Genomic DNA, 15,139 nt, shown 5'->3' on the forward strand with positions numbered 1-15,139 from the left:
TCCTTGATCAGAAGGGAGCCTGCTTCTCCCTCTGCCTGCCACTACCCATGCTTGTGTTCTTGCTTTGACAAATAAATAAATAAAATCTTTAAAAAAAAATAAAATAAAGGGACACCTGGGTGGCTCTGTCATTTAAGCGGCTGCCTTTGGCTCAAGTCATGATCCCGGGGTCCTGGGATCAAGTCCCATCAGGCTCCTTGCTCAGCAGGGAGCCTGCTTCTCCCTCTGCCTGCCGCTCCCCCTGCTTGTACTCTCTGACAAAATCTTAAAAAAAAAAAAAAAAGTCAAAGCAAACACAATACATCTCCCCATCTCAAAAAAAAAGCAAAAGTTAATGAGGACATGAAAAGAAAAGAGTAGAGCTGATTAATACATTAATACATATTTAGGAAAATTAAGTTTACCAAAAAAATTAATTCATCAGAATAGGTATTTAAAGTGAGCCAGACACTGAAAGACACATGTTAACAGAGGAAATGGGTAACAAAGGAGTGGTTTTAGCAACATGAAATGCTAGAGGGTGTAAAGACATCTTTATTTCACATATTTGCCTAAGATGGCTAGTGTCCACAAATGCTAGTTTAGGACTGCTGAAACAGCCTGGGAAGGAAAAGATCCCAAATCATAAGAAAAGGGACTTTAAAGAAGAAAAGTGCTAAAATTCCCTGAAAGGGGTGCTTAACAAATGTTTTATGCTGCTAACAGAAATCCAATTCTGTGAAGGAAGTTGAAAATACTGAAGTGTGGCAAAGTTGTTTATATTTCACTCTTCATCTTTTAGCTGGGGATGTTTGGGAAAAGCCTACTGTAAACCTGTGGAAGGCAGATAAAAATAAACCCAAATTACTAATCTTATCATTCAGTAATAACATTTTTTTGTTTAAATCTAGAACAGTAAAATCACAGGGCCTGTTCAGGGACTCTAACAATCAGGATTCCAGCTGAAAACAGATTAGCATCCACAACCTGGGTAACCTGAGAAGAATTTAATAGACTATGTACAAAGGTGTGGCTAAGGTTTAGAGAAACCAACAAAGGATAGTGTATTGCCCCAGAACCACTAACATCCAGGCCTGAAAGGGAAAGAAGAGGAACTGACACCTCGCATGAGTAGCTATATGAAGAGGGTCTCCAGACAGGAATCAAGGTCATTGGTAGAGGCATGCAGACAATTTGCAGCAACCTGGCAGGAAAGGAGAAGGGAAATAAATAGCTAGCCCTCATTCCTCCTGCCCTCTGGTCTCCTGGTACCTCCCATCTACCCCCAACTGGAAGGCAGAAAGTAAAGGGGCCCATAGACACAGTGTACAAGAGTGAGCCTCCAGGGACATACATCAGAGGAATGATGCTATGTGGCTCTGGAGAAGAAGTTATCAAGCATAAAGGTTACACACACACACACACACAAGACCAAACAAGAAGGAACCTAGATCTAACAAAGCAACCCCAGATTTACACTGTAGTTAAGATTTCAGCTAACCAGACTAGAAAACTGAAGTTAAATGAATAGCCTAAAAAAAGAAAACTGGGGCACCCAGGTGGTTCAGTCGGTAGAGCAACCAACTCTTTGTTTCAGCTGGGGTCATGATCTCAGGGTCACAGGATTGACCCCAGTGTGGGGCTCCACACTCAAAGTCTGCTCCCCCTCTCCCTCTGTCCACTCCAACTTGTGTGCTACCTCTAAAATAAATAAATCTTTTTTAAAAAAAGGTAAGGGCGCCTCAGTGGCTCAGTCAGTTAAATGTCTGCCTTTGGCTCAGGTCATGATCCCAGCATCCTGGGATTGAGTCCCACATCGGGCTCCCTAATCAGTGGGAAGCCTGCTTCTTCCTCCTCTGTAGCTCCCTCTCCTGCTCCCCCCGCATTTGTGCTCTGTCAAATAAATAAAACCTTTAAAAAAAAAAAAAAAAAGGAAACAAAGTGTTTGAAAGGATATGGAAAAAACTGGGGCCCCTGTGTACCACTGTTGGTAAGACTGTAAAGTGGAGTACCACCATGGAAAACAGTATGGTAGTTCCTTAAAAAACTGAAAATAGAACTACCTTATGATCCAGCAATCCCACTTGAGTATATATCCAAAAGAACTGAAAATAAAATTTCAAAGAGATATTTGCACACCCATGTTCCTAGCAGCATTATCCACTATAGTCAAGAGGTTAAAGTAATCCAAATGTTCACTGACAGATGAATGGATAAATAAAACATGCTGTTTATATTTATGTATCCTGACATATATAAGAGTATTAGTAAAGTCTGAGTCCATATTGTAGCGTGTGACAGGATTTCCTTCCTTTACAAGGGTGAATAATACTCTATTTGTCTAGTAGTATTTGATAAAATGTATGCCTTAATGTGTAAAGTAAATGTATACCTTAGTAGATGGCAATCCCATTCCTGAACATATACCCTCAAAGAAATTTGTAGAAAGGGCCATGAAGACACATGTATAAGAATCCTATGGTGGGGCGCCTGGATGGCTCAGTCATTAAGCATCTGCCTTCAGCTCAGATCATGATCCCAGGGTCCTAGGATCGAGCCCCACATCGGGCTCCTTGCTCCACGGGAAGCCTGCTTCTCCCTCTCCCACTCCCCCTGCTTGTGTTCCCTCTCTTGCTGTGTCTCTCACTGTCAAATAAATAAAATCTTTAAAAAAAAAAAAAAAAAAAGGATCCTATGGTAGTAAGGAGGTGGCAGAATACTATGTGTCCATTACAAGAGGACAAATAATACAACAGACTACTACACAGCAGTCAGAATTAATGAACTAGCTATACTTAGAGCAACATGTGTAGTCCTTAAAAAACAAGCAAGGGAGTGCCTGGGCGGCTCATTCAATTCAGTGTCCAACTCTTGGTTTCGGCTGAGGTCATGATCTCTTGGGTGGGGAGATCGTACCTCTCGGCGGGCTCCATGCTCAGTGGGGTATCTCCTTGAAGATTCTCTCCCTCAGCCCCTCCCCCACCCGTAGTCGTGCTCTCACAAATCTTTAAAAAAAAAAAGAAATAAGAAATAAAAGATACAAAGAGAAAACAAATAAAACTTTAGAATTGAAAAAAACAATAACCAAGGTAAGAAACTCACTGATGGGCTCAATAGCAGAATGGAAATGACAGAGGAAAGAGCCAGGGCACCTGAAGACAGATCAATAAAAAGTATCAAATTTGAAAAAGAGATTAAAAAAAGATTGAAAAAGTGAACAAAGTCTCAGAGATCTGTAGGGCAATAGTAAAGGATCTAATATCTGTGTCCTCAGAGTCCCAGAAGTGTGGTACCAAAAAATAGTGAAAAACTATAGGCTGAGGGGGCACCTGGGTGGCTGGCTGCCAGTCAAGCACCCAACTCTTGATTTTGGCTCAGGTCACAATCTCAGGGTCATGATATCGAGCCCTACATAGGGCTCCACACTCAGCTGGGAGTCTACTTGAGATTCTCTCCCTCTCTCCCTTTTCCCCTCCCCCCAGCTTGCACACACACTCTCTATAAAATAAATCTTAAAAAAAAAGCAAACTATAGGCTGAAAACTTCCCAAATTTAGCAAATGGCATAAGTGTACAGACTGGAAAAGCTTAGGGAATTCCAAACAGAATAAACCCAAAGAAATGAATGCCCAGACTTATCATCATCAAACTGCTGAAAACTAAGGATAAATTTATAAAATACTGAAAGGAGCCAGAGAAAAATCCATTACTTATAGATGACCTATTCAAATGACTATGAATTTCACATCAGAAATCATAGAGGCTCAAGAGAAGTGGAACAGTATTTCTTTTTTTTTTTTTTTAAGATTTTATTTATTTGACAGAGACACAGGGAGAGTAGGAACACAAGCAGGGGGCAGTGGGAGTGGGAGAAGCAGGCCTCCCGCGGAGCACAGAGCCTGATGCAGGGCTCAATCCCAGGATCCCGGGATCATGACCTGAGCCGAAGGCAGACGCTCAAACGACTGAGCCACCCAGGCGCCTCTGGAACAATATTTCTAAATTGCTGAAAGAACTGTTAAGCAGGAATTCTATATCCACCGAAAATATCCTTCAAAAATGAAGGTGAAATAAAATCATTCTCAGATGAGGAAAAACTAATAAAAGAATTTGTCACCAACAAACCTCTTAAGAAGTTTTCCAGGCAGGGGTGCCTGGGTGGCTCAGTTCGTTAAGCAACTGCCTTCAGTTCAGGTCATGATCCTGGAGTCCCAGGATCGAGTCCTCATCAGGCTCCCTGCTCAGCCAGGGAGTCTACTTCTCCCTCTGACCTTCCCCCCCTCATGCTCTCTTTCTCTCTCTCAAATAAATAAAATCTTTAAAAAAAAGTTTTCCAAGCAGAAGTGATACCAGAAGGAAATCTGGAATATTAAAATAAAGGAAAAAATGGAAAATATCTATAACTTACATTACAGATATAAATATCTGGGAAATATAATAGATGACTCCTCTTGAGTCCTGCTCGGCAGGAAGCCTGCTTCTCCCTCTCCCATTCCCCCTGCTTGTGTTCCTTCCCTCACTGTCTCTGTGTCAAATAAAATCTTAAAAAAAAAAGGGGGGGGGAGGGGTAAAATACTGACTCTAGGTACACTGTGAAAGTACATCCATTATAATCCCTACAGTGACCTGTAAAACATATTATAAAAAACAAAACGAAAAACCAGAATTTAAACTAGAATACTAGTGTTCAAATAACCCAAAAGAAGGCAAAAGCAGAAACAGAAATGAAAAACAGAGGAAAAAACAGGAAACATAATAAAATGGTGGACCTAAATTCAAATATAATTACATAAAAAATTATATAGAAATGGTCTAAAAACAATTTAAAGACAAGAGACTGTCCAAAAAAGGGTCCATCTATATACTATCAACAAGAAACTCACTTTGATATGATAAAATGAGTATGTTAAAAGTAAAAGGATGAGGGATGCCTGGGTGGCTCAGTGTGTTAGGCATCCTACTCTTGATTTTGGCTCAGGTCATGAGCTCAGGGTCATGAGATCAAGCACTGCACTGGGCTCTGCACTCAACACGGAATCTGCTTGTCCCTCTTCCTCTGCTCCTCCCATCACTCACATGCTCCCTCTCTCTCTCTAATAAATCAATAAAATCTTAAGGGGTGCATGGGTGGCTCAGTCAGTTAAATGGCTGCCTTCGGCTTGAGTCATGATCTCAGGGTCCTGGGATTGAGCCCCACATCAGGCTCCCTGCTTCTCCCGCTGACCATCCTCCCTGCTTGTGCTCTCTGTCCCAAATAATAAAATCTTTAAAAATAAATAAATAAATGAAAGCTTTAACAAAAAGCAAGTTGGGGAGCCTGGGTGGCTCAATCGGTTAAGCATCTGCCTTTGGCTCAGGTCATGATTCCAGAGTCCTGGGATCGGCCCGCATTAGGCTCCCTGCTCAGTGGAGAGTCTGCTTGTTCCTCTCCCTCTGCCCCTCCCCCCATTTGTGCATGAACACACACTCTCTAATAAGACTTTTTTTTAAAAGGATGAAAAAGGTCTATCACACACTCACCAAAAGGAAGTTGGAAGTTTACATTTTTTGCACGCCTCCACCCGTTTCAGTACAAGCTTCCAGTTATAAAATAAGTAAGTCATGTGGATGTAAATGTACAAATTAATCATACTGTACACTTTCACTGCTGAGAGTAGATCTTAAAGTTCTTATCACACACACACACACAAAAGTTCTTATCACAAGAAAAAAATTTTGTTAACTATGTATGGTGATGGATGTTTATTAGTCTTACTGTGGCAATCATTTCACAATATACACAAACATCTAATCATTACGCTGTATATCTGAAACTAGTATGTTTTATGTCGATTATAACTCAATTTTATTTTATTTTTAAAAGATTTTATTTATTTATTTGACAGAGAGAAAGAGCACAAGCAGTGGGAATGGCAGAGGGAGAAGCAGGCTCACTGCTGAGCAGGAAGCCTGATGTGGGACTCGATCCCAGGACCCTGAGATCATGACCTGAGCTGAAGGCAGATGCTTAACTGACTGAGCCACCCAGGCACCCTATAACTCAATTTTAAAAAAGAAAGTTAAAGTTAATTGGAGGGGCTATACTAATGCTAGACAGAGTAGATTTCAGAGCACGGAAAACCAAGGATAAAAAAGGAGTATTATATAGTGCTGTAATTATATAATGATAAAAGTGAATTCACCAAGGAAATATAACAATCCTAACAGTGAATGCACCTAACAAACAGAGCTTCAAAATACATGAGGCAAGTAGTGACAGACAGGAAGGAGAAATTAACAAATCCCTATTTATAACTGGAGACTTCAACATGCCTTCACCAGTAACTGATCAAACTGATAGAGTATGAGCAAGGATATACAAGAACTGAACACCACAAACAACCGACTGTACCTCAGTTACAGAACACTCCACCCAACACAGTAATGCACATGGAACATACTTGAATACAGACCATATCCCAGGGTACAAAATAATCTTAACAAAACAGAACGGAAGTCACACAGAGTATGATCTTTAACCACAGGAACTGAACTAGAAATCAGTGAACAAGATAGCAGAAAATCTCCCAACACTTGAAAATCAAACACACTTCTACATAATCCACGGGACAAAGAGGAAGTTGTAAGCAGGAAAAACATGTTTTAAAGGTTTGAACTGCAAGAAAATGAAAGTATTGTAATTTGTGGGTGTAGTTTAAAAAGCAGTACTTAAGGGACACCTGGGTGGCTCAGTTGGTTAAGCGACTGCCTTCAGCTCAGGTCATGATCCTGGGGTCCCAGGATCAAGTCCCACATGGGGCTCCCTGCTCAGCAGGGACTCTGCTTCTCCCTCTGACCCTCCCCTCTCATGCTTTCTCTTTCTCTCTCTCTCTCTCTCACATAAATAAAATCTTTAAAAAATAAATAAAAAAGCAGCACTTAAGGGGAAATTTACAACACTAAATGCTTATATTAGAAAAAAAGGTCTCAAGTTAGTAATCTAAGCTTCCACCATAATGAACTGTAAAAAGAATTATTATAACCCAAAGCAAGCAGGATGAAACAATAAAAACAAGGCAAAAAATCAATAAAATTGAAGAGGAAAACTACAGAAAAATCAACAAAACCAAATGCTGGTTATCTAGAAAAAAAAATTTTTTTAATTACTTATTTATTTGACAAAGAGAGAGACTGCGAGAGAGAGAGCAGAGCAGGAGGGAGGGGCAGAGAGAGAACAGGCTCTCCACTGAGCAGGGAGCCCAACACAGGGCTCGATCCTGGGACCCGAAGATCATGACCTGAGCTGAAGCAAGATGCTTAACCGACTGAGCCACCATGGCACCCCAAGATTTAGAGCCCCACATCAGGCTCCCTGCTCGGTGGGGAACCTGCTTCTCTCTCTCTGCCCCTCCCCCCACTCATGTGCTCTGTCAAATAAAATCTTTTTAAAAAATTGACAAATCGGGGCGCCTGGGTGGCTCAGTTGGTTAAGCGACTGCCTTCAGCTCAGGTCATGATCCTGGAGTCCCAGGATCAAGTCCCACATCGGGCTCCCTGCTCGGCGGCGAGTCTGCTTCTCCCTCTGATCCTCCCCCTCTCATGCTCTCTGTCTCCCATTCTCTCTCTCAGATAAATAAAATCTTTAAAAAAAAAAAAAAAAAATTGACAAATCTTGGGGCAACTGGCTCAGTCAGTAGAGCATATGACACTTGATCTCAGGGTGGTGAGTTCAAGCCCCATGATGTACATAAAGATTACTTTAAAAAACTCGTAAGTCGGGTGCCTGGGTGGCTCAGTTGGTTAAGCGACTGCCTTCGGCTCAGGTCATGATCCTGGAGTCCTGGGATCGAGTCCCGCGTCAGGCTCCCCTGCTCAGCGGGGAGTCTGCTTCTCCCTCTCCCGCTCCCCCGCTTGTGCTCTCATTCTCTCATTCTCTCTCTCAAATAAATAAAATCTTTAAAAAAAAAAAAAAACTCGTAAGTCTACAGAAAACTAGCAAAAAAAAGGGGGGGAACACAAACTATCAGGAATGAAGAGGGAAATATCATTACAGATCTTAGAGACATTAATAATTAAAAGGGGACATTATCAACTTACACCTATATATTCAAACAAGAATGGACAAATCTCTTAAACTCAACTTACCAAAACTGACACAAAGAAATAGAAAATGTAATTACCCCACATATATAACAAAAATTGAATCTAAAATTAAAATCCATCCCAAAGGAAAAAGAAAAATAAAAGTAACATTCTTTTTTAATTCCACTGACTTACATAATTTAGTTTTGTTTTAAATTTAAGGAAACAAATAATTTGCCAAAGTATTTTGTTAAGATTTAAGGGTTTTTAATTTTTTTTTTAAGATTTTATTTATTTGACAGAGAGAGAGAGACAGCCAGAGAGGGAACACAAGCAGGGGAGTGGGAGCAGGAGAAGCAGGCTTCCCACGGAGCAGGGAGCCCAATGTGGGGCTCGATCCCAGGACCCTGGGATCATGACCTGAGCCAAAGGCAGACGCTTAACAACTGAGCCACCCAGGTGCCCCAATTAAGTTTTTTAATTTATGTTTTTAGTAATCTCTACACCCAACCCGGGGCTCATACGCCCAACCGAGAGACCAAGAGTCGCATGCTCTTCTGACTGACCCAGTCAGGCACACCTAAGTTTCGAGGATTTTCAACTTTCAGAAATTAGATTCCTATTCTACAAAAAAAATGAATTATTAAAGACAATGACATGGGGCACCTGGGTGGCTGAGTCGGTTAAGGGCCTCATCTGCCTTCAGCTCTGGTCATGATCCCAGGGTCCTGGGATAGAGCCCCACATCCACCTTCCTGCTCAGCAGGGAGTCTGCTTCTCCCTACTGCTTGTGCTTGCTCTCTCTCAAATAAATAAAATCTTTAAAAAATAAAAAAAATTAGGGATGCCTGGGTGGTTCAGTCGGTTAAGCTAGGCTTCTCGCATCAGTTAGCCAAGTTGTGAATGCAAGGGAAAAGTTCTTAAAGGAAATGAAAAGTGCTCCCCCAGTGAACAGATGGTAAGAAAGTGAAACAGCCTTATTGCTGATATGAACATTTTAGTGGTCTGGATAAAAGATCAAACCAGCCACAAAATTCCCTAAGCCAAAACCTAATCCAGATCAAGGTCCTAACACTCTTCGACTCTACTAATTGAGAGAGGAGAGGAAGCTGCAAAAGAAAAGCTTGAAGCTAGCAGAGGTTGATTTATGAGGTTTAAAGAAAGAAGCCATTTGGGGCGCCTGGGTGGCTCAGTCGTTGGGCAACTGCCTTTGGCTCAGGTCATGGTCCCAGGGTCCTGGGATCGAGCCCCACACATCGGGCTCCCTGCTCAGCGGGAAGCCTGCTTCTCCCTCTCCCACTCCCCCTGCTTGTGTTCCCTCTCTCGCTGTGTCTCCCTCTGTCAAATAAGTAAATAAAATCTTTAAAAAAAAAAAAAGCCATTTTCCATAGCATACAAGTGCAAGGTAAAGCAAGTACTGATGCAGAAGCTGTAACAAATTATCCAGAAGGTATAGCTAAGATAATTAATAAAGGCGGCTATACCAAACAACAGATTTTTTTTTTTAAGGGCTCCATGCTCAACACAGAGCCCAACGTGGGGCTTGAACTCACATGCCATCAAGATCTGAGCTGAGATCAAGAGTCGGATGCTTAACCGACTGAGCCACCCAGGCACCCCCTAAACAACAGATTTTAAATGTAGATGAAACAGCCTTACACTGATAGGAGATGCCACCCAGGACTTCCATAGCTGGAGAGAAGTCAGTGCCTGGATTCAAAGTTTCAAAGGACAGGCTAACTCTCTTGTTAGGGGCTAATGCAGCCTGTGACTTTAAGTTGAAGCCAATGCTCATTTACCATTCTGAAAATCCTAGAGCCCTTAAGAATTATGCTAAATCTATTCTGCCTGTGCTCTATAAATGAAACAAAGCCTGAATGACAGCACATCTGTTTAGAATATGGTTTATTGAATATTTTAAGCTCACCACTGAGACCTACTACTCAGAAAAAAAAAAGATTCCTTTTACTGTTCATTGACAACACACCTGGTCACCCAAGAGCTCTGATGGAGAGGTATGAGATTAACTTTTTTTTTTTAAGATTTCATTCATTTATTTGACAGAGACAGAGATAGCGAGAACAGGAACACAAGCAGCAGGAGTGGGAGAGGGAGAGCAGGCTTCCCGCCGAGGAGGGAGCCCGATGTGGGACTTGATCCCAGGACCCTGGGATCCTGACCTGAGCCAAAGGCAGATGCTTAACGACTGAGCCACCCAGGCGCCTGAGATTAACGTTTTCATGCCCACTAACAAAACATCCATTCTGCAACCCATGGATCAAGGAGTAATTTCAACCTTCAAGTCTTATTAAGAAATATATCTTATGGGGCGCCTGGGTGGCTCAGTCGTTAAGCGCCTCCCTTCGGCTCGGGTCATGATCCCAGGGTCCTGGGATCAAGCCCGGCATCCAGCTCCCTGCTCATCAGGAAAGTCTGCTTCTCCCTTTCCTACTCCCCCTGCTTGTGCTTCCTCTCTCGCTGTCTCTGTCAAATAAATAAATAAATAAAAAGAAATATATCTTACATAGTCAGAGATGCCACAGACAGTGATTCCTCTGATGGATTAGGGCAAAGTCAACTGAAAACCTTCTGGAAAGGATTCACCATTCTAGATGCCATTAAGAACATCTGATTCATGTCAAGAGGGCAAAATACCAACAATAACAGGAGTTTGGAAAAAGTTAATTCCAATCTTCATGAATGACTCTGAGGGGTTCAAGACTTCAGAGGAGGAAGTAACTATAAATATATAAATAGTAAAATAACTAAATTTAGAAGTGGAGCCTGAAGATGTGATTGAATTGCATGATAAAACCTTGATGAGAAGCTGTTTCTTATGAATGAATGAGCAAAGAAAGTGGTTTCTTGAGATGAATTCTACTCCTGGTGAAGATGCTGTGAAGATTGGTGAAATGACAACGAAGAATTTAGAATATTACATAAACTTAGCTGATAAAGCAGCAGAAGGGTTTGAGAGGATTGACTCAAATTTTTAAAGAAAGTTCTATGGTGCATAAAATGTTATCAAACAATATCATATACTGAGAAACTACTCATGAAAGAAGGCAACTGATGCAAAAACTCCACTATTTCCTCATTTTAAGAAATTGCCACAGGTTCAGCTTCACCCAGATCACTCCACCAACATGGAGGGAAGACCCTCGACCAGCAAAAAAGTTACGACCTGCTGAAAGTTCAGATGATGGTTAGTCTTTTTTTAGCAATATTTTTAAATTAAGATATGCACGTTATTTTATCAGATATAATGCTACTGCACAGTAACAGACTAAAATGTAGTATAAACATTAATTATTATATGCACTTTGAAAACAAAAAATTTCAGGGGCGCCTGGGTGGCTGTGGGTTAAGCGTCTGCCTTCGGCTCAGGTCATAATCCCAGAGTCCTGGGATCGAGCATGCATCAGGCTCCCTGCTCTGAAGGGAGCCTGCTCCTCCATCTCCCTCTGTGGCTCCCTCTGCTTGTGCTCTTTCTCTCTATCTCAAATAAACAAAATCTTAAAAAAAAAAAAAAAAAAGGAAAGAGTCATTTGACTCACTTTATTGTGGTGTTCTGGAACCAAACCCACAATATCTCCAGGGTACGCTTGTAATGATCTATTTTTATTGGCATACCACCACGTGCCCTTCTTTGCTCTTCCCAACTCATTTCATCCCAATCCTTAACTTTGGAACAACAAATCCATCTAGTCCCTCTTTTATCATTCAGTTCCAGCAGTCTTTTCTTTTTTTTTTAGGAGCCTTTCAAAGAAGGATCTCCTTATTCTGAATAAGGGAAGGTATAAAACCATGGATTGAGTCATTCCTCATATTATTTGGGGGAGAAAGGTGAGACTGCTGCAGCTCACACCTGCTGCCCAAAATTATGAAGCTGTCCAGCAGAAGTAATCCTGAAAGCTCTATTTATAGTTAAAAATAGGAAAAAAAAGAAAAAAAAAAGGAGGGGGCACCTGGTTGGCTCAGTCAGTTAAGTGTCTGCCTTCGGCTTAGGTTGTGATCTCAGCTCTCTGCTCAGCAGGGAGTCTGCTTCTCCCTCTCTTTCTTCTGTGCTCTCCCTCTCTCTCTCTAATAAATAAATAAAATCTTTAATTAAAAAAAAAGAGAAAGCAAAAAAAGATCCTGAAGTCCTAAGAGACAAGCTTTAGAGTATGTAGCTCCAAAAGTGCCAAGTGGGGAAGGGAGGCAGCAAAGTCAATAGTGACGAGGATATTATGCAGTATCAAGAAAAACTTTTGTATTTGAAATGTATTATTTTACTTATCTTGAATACTTCTTCCTTATAAAGGTGAACAGATTTAGGTATGACCACTGTAATGAAGCTATGAAGAGGTGACATAAGAGTACAAACAAGCTAGAGAGCATTTCCAAATTAATATAGTCCAATCCTTAAAAACTCTGATTCATAGAATGTCAACTATCCTGTATTTTCACACTGCTAACCGTTATCAAATCTTCACTGACTAAATTAATCCAAGATTAAAAAGTTAATAAAATGAAGGTCCACAAGACCAGTAGCATCATGTGTAAACTCACAAATACAGACTACAGAAAGCAGAGACCATCAGATATCCTGGAAGAAGCTATAACTACTGAACTGTGTACGCATTATGAAATTATTTTTGTCTTGTTTCAATAAAATTAATATAAAAAATTGCAGAAAAGTCACTGGGTATACATCTACCACGAGTTTTCCTCATACTTTTACAGAGCTGTAATCATGGACTCTGACACTGAGTCCTTTTATCACGTGACATAGTATCTGTTGTTACAGTCTTTAGCTTTATTTTAATGGCTGCCTAATATTCCATAGTAATTTTTAAATTATTTCTCCAACTTTCTGACATCTGTCATATAAATAATGCTGAAATTAGTATTCATATGCATACTACTTTTCCTGCATTTGAAATTATTTCATTAGACTACACCCTATTTTCTAGTTTTATCTTTTAAATCAGAATAAACTACATACAGCTGGGACTTGAATCTAATTTTAAAGGAATGAGAACTTAAGTAGACTAAAGTTGGGGATTCTGGAGGCTCCTGATCACTTAAAAGACCAAAGGCACAGAGAGTAAAAACAAATCATTTGGACAAAACCGTAACAGTACTTTAAAAAAGAGGATTTAGAAAACTGGGTGACTTTAAAATGCAATGCTAACATTCAAGTTTCAAAACACTCTTTTATCTTCTAAGAAAAGAATATTACCAAGTCTTTTATTCCCAGAAGATGTGATTCTGAGAAAGCTGTAAAAACAAAATTTCCCACGGACTACTGGATTGCAGGTAAAGGAGTCAAAAGGCTTCTACGTGTATACGCACCCACTCACATATATCTCGACTACTATTTTGTTAAATACATGCACAAGGAGAGAGATAAACAAAACTGGCCCTGAACTGAACGCTGTTGATGCGAGATGAGGAAGGAATTCATTATACTCTTCAGTCAGTATGAAATTTTAGTAAGAAATTAAAAGCAGGGGCGCCTGGGTGGCTCAGTCGTTAAGCGTCTGCCTTCAGCTCGGGTCATGATCCCAGGATCCTGGGATCAAGCCCCACATTGGGCTCCCTGCTCAGCGGGGAGCCTCCTTCTCCCTCTCCCATCCCCCCTGCTTGTGTTCCCTCTCTCGCTGTGTCTCTGTCAAATAAATAAAATCTTAAAAAAAAAAAAAAGAAGTTAAAAGCATAACGCAAAACAAAAAATTACAAACCCCGAGAAGAGCTACTGATGAGCGGCTTTTAATTTTACTACTGCAGAGAATGAAAGCGGCTGTGTCTTTTCTACTGCCTGATTGTAAACGAACCCTCCGTGGATCCCGATCCTGGCAAAAGTTTACGCTGCCGTTTCAAGTCCTCAGCTCCAGCACCGCGGAAGAGGAGCGCTGAGAACACAAAGAGGAGAAAGGCAAGGACCGGGCCTCAGCTCTTCACAAGGTCTCCCATAAGACACGGGGGAATCTGCGAAAGGGGAGAAGACCGCTGCTCGCTTAAGCTAAAGAGAAAGGCAATTTCCTCCGGCCAAACGGGGCACCACCTCAGGAGGCCGCCCCGCCAGGTACAGGCGATCAGGCTCTCGCGGTCAATGCAGACCCCGACCTCCCGAAGTCTCTCTGGACCAGTGGAAACCGCACAGGGGTGTTACCGATACCGCAGGCCGAACCCTGTCACCAACAGGAGCCGGAGCCGAGGCCGCGGCGTTTCCGCCTCGGGGGAGCGTCCTCGAGGCAGGAAGGACAACAGGAAAGTTTCGCCGCCTCAGGTAGCCAGGTCCTGCGGTATCCAAGCGGCTCTCGGCCCTGCCACGCCCCCAACCCCGGCCTCAAGCGGCCTCCCACACCGCGGACCTCCGGCCTGACCACCGGCCTGACCCCAAACCCAGGATCCTTCCCTTTCTCCTCACTTGCCACCTCAGGGTCGTCTGAACCCCAGACTAGGGACTTCTAAATCCGGAGCGCAGTGCGAGGAGAAAAACAAAGACCCTTGACGTTAAGACTGCCACACTCACCTGGCTGAATCCAGGCGTAAAAACGGGTGAAAGGAACTTGGCACTTAAAGCTCAGCACCCAAAATGGCGGCTCCCTCAGCCTCAGCACAAGCAAGCACGGGCGGAGGGATCTGCGGGGCCAAGATAGCCACTCCCTCCTTCCCAGAGATTGGCTGCGCGCTCGTCGCTTCCGGAACTCACGTCCTGAGCGGCTCGAGGCTCCCTCATCCAGCTCCCTTCGGATCCGGCGCGATGGGAACTACTTCCCGCGGCGGAGGCATGGGTGGTGACGCGTTTACACGTCACGCCACCTGCGTTATCGTTACCTGGTAGAGGCGCAGGCTGGCTGCCGCCGGTCTTGCCCTAGGTGCGGAGAGATAGACGGGAGTGGTTTGTTCACCTGCTCTGTGCTCAGTACCTTTTATCGGATTTCTCCCAGTCTCTCGAAAAACCGGCTCCAGTACTACCTTTTAGACCCTCGGAGTTACTCCCTGTGATTTGCTCCCGTCTTTCGCTCAACTCCAGTAACCCTAACGGCTTTCCCCCGGGTGTCGGTTTTTTTCTCCTGCGGCAGTGCCTGAGCAGGTTTCAATTCTTTAGA

The 15,139-nt window shown here is 42.4% G+C and overlaps 1 protein-coding gene across 2 annotated transcripts in view; it reads right to left on the reverse strand.

Moving 5' to 3' along the window:
* The window catches only part of IST1 (IST1 factor associated with ESCRT-III), a 32,933-nt gene extending 18,289 nt beyond the window's left edge, over positions 1–14,644 (reverse strand). For both annotated transcript variants that reach the window (XM_021705717.1, XM_021705716.1), the window contains exon 1: positions 14,560–14,644. The gene's annotated coding sequence lies outside the window, so the exon portion shown is untranslated. The remainder of the gene's footprint in view (positions 1–14,559) is intronic.
* Positions 14,645–15,139: the final 495 nt, after the last annotated feature.

This window comes from Neomonachus schauinslandi, chromosome 16, assembly GCF_002201575.2.
Source record: "Neomonachus schauinslandi chromosome 16, ASM220157v2, whole genome shotgun sequence".
Lineage (NCBI taxonomy): Eukaryota > Metazoa > Chordata > Mammalia > Carnivora > Phocidae > Neomonachus > Neomonachus schauinslandi.